We start from the raw sequence: 2,347 nt of genomic DNA, 5'->3' as shown, positions 1-2,347 counted from the left end.
TATCGAATGAAACACAAATGCGAATTATAGTTTTAATTCTCAATTTTGTTATCTTCAAGCTTCTAGAGCGAGCTGAGAATTTCAAATATGAAGAGAGAGAGAGAGCCGATAATCTCGTTAGAAATATTAAAAAGTTTGTTCCGACGCACGAGATAAGAAGGCACGAATATTTTACACGAGGTCATTACACGTTACTCTTGTTAGTAAGAGTTTAAGAATATCTTCACCGCACGAAAGTGAAGGCAAACACACGCATTCCTCTTCCGTTTGAATGTGTCTGTGCGGATACTTTCGCTCGCGTACGAGAGGATTTGCTAACCAGAATGAAACCACACAATCAATTTCGTTGCATTCGATACATTATAATTTTCACTCTAAACATCAATCAATTATCATAACTCCATTGACAATTCTCTTTGTTCTCTGCGATAGGTATGATGAATTACACACTAAATAATTTTAATCATAGAGCCTGATGCGTCTGCCGTTCGGATAATTGATGTCGTGCCGCGACGCAATCTCGAAACGTAGTAATTAATTTCATATCTATATAATTGCAAATGTGCTACGATAATCAGTGGTATACAACAATAACTCGGTATTCCTTCAACCGGCTCAGTGGTCTAGGGGTATGATTCTCGCTTTGGGTGCGAGAGGTCCCGGGTTCAAATCCCGGCTGAGCCCAATTTTTTTTATTCAACCAAAAAAGTGTTACACTATTGTCCGTATCGTGTCTTCCGTAATGCTTTATGAAATTACTTGGTATGTTTAAAACTATAATCTTCTACAGCGAAAAATTATATTCAAGAAACGTACACTAGAGTGATTCGCATTTAGAGTTTCACTATTTATCTAATTTCAATTGCAGAATACAATTTTCAGAGGAGAACTCAAAAATTGAAGCCGAAATTCGACGATGGATAAAAGCTACTTTACCTTTTCACTGCTTTATACGCTTCGATAAATTCTCGTCTAATAACAGAGATAATAAAAGTTCGAGCAAATACGAAAGCAAATAAATTTCCAACGAAAGTGTAAATATCTCGACGAAATTTCTGTAGTTTTATGGGAGCACGGAAAAAATAGAGTGCTGAATAAAATTGATACATAAGTAAATATGTTTGCAGAGGCCGGGTGTGTGTTATATATAACAGTTTGATGAATCGAATAGTTGCGAGTATCTTTCGCGTTGAAGTTTTTACATATCATCGTGTACCTACACGTGCAGGGCTGTAATAGAAACATCCGACTCGTAAATCAATCTCTGCCGCAGATGCGGCAGATGCTCATTTGCATTTCTGTATTTTATTACTACGCGACAGAACAGCGTCGAATGTTCTATCTCCTGCTACATTTAAAACACGCCGAGTTATAAAAATAACATTAGAAGCACACGAATATATACTATTTTTTATGATTCCGAAAATGCAATCCGCAGCCTTTCCATATCTGTTGGAGGAAAGTAATCAGACGAATAAAAGATGCATTTATCATTTATGGGAACCCCTAAATAACTGGAAATACGAACCCAGTCACGCATGAAAAGCGTATAATAAACAGAATTAGACGACGTATCGATTTCATGCGCCGGAAAGTAGGTGAAATTGTAACGTCGAATCTAACCCGACATTATTGCAACGGCTTCCTTCTTCGTTCGATTATTAACCCTTCGTAGACCCCGTTCAAGTATCCCGATCGTCACGGTTGGCCAACCTTTCGGTTGAAACGAACCGATGGTCCCCGGAGTAATTTCCTGAAAGTTGCGAGCACAGAATTAGACGGACACGCTTCCATCGCTGATGCGTGGAACACGCGTGTTTCACGGTGCAATACGAAAATCAAACAACGCTCAGGTAAACGCTACACACGCTGGACATGCACCTGCCGCGCATAATGATCGCCTAATGACTCATCGAAACTCTATCTTTATCGTTCTATCGAGGAAACTCACGAAAATCGGGGTCATTACACGGCGGAAGCAGCCATTGTTTCGAATTCTGAAACATGGAGAACCGTTCCTTCGAGTTTAAGAACTTTCTTCACGGCTGGAACCTGCTTATTTCGAGTTAATCGACTCCCTACATTTTATAATTAGTTAGGAAGCCTGTATGCATAGGGTGTCTTATATATTCGGTATTTGAAACCTAGATTTTAATAATTTTATCGAAGATCCAACATTTTAATTTTAGTTACCATCGATGACAAGTTCTTGCGTTCACAAGTTTAAATCGAATTCCGTCGAAAGGTTCGTGTGTTTGTGGGCGGTTCAGCGAAATTATTCTCGCGTCATTGGTCGAATACAGTGCGCGTAGCTGTAGTGGCTAACCGGTCGTCGACGAAATCGGCA

General features: G+C 39.3%; 1 non-coding gene across 1 annotated transcript; it reads left to right on the top strand.

The window, feature by feature from the left end:
* Positions 1 to 612: 612 nt before the first annotated feature.
* On the top strand, positions 613 to 684 carry Trnap-ugg (transfer RNA proline (anticodon UGG)). The gene has a single exon. It is a non-coding gene; the product is annotated as a tRNA-Pro (tRNA).
* Positions 685 to 2,347: the final 1,663 nt, after the last annotated feature.

This window comes from Colletes latitarsis, chromosome 4 (genome assembly GCF_051014445.1).
Source record: "Colletes latitarsis isolate SP2378_abdomen chromosome 4, iyColLati1, whole genome shotgun sequence".
In the NCBI taxonomy this organism is placed as follows: Eukaryota; Metazoa; Arthropoda; class Insecta; order Hymenoptera; family Colletidae; genus Colletes; species Colletes latitarsis.
Note: the sequence above shows the minus strand (reverse complement) of the source record. Positions and strands in the feature narration are given on the sequence as shown.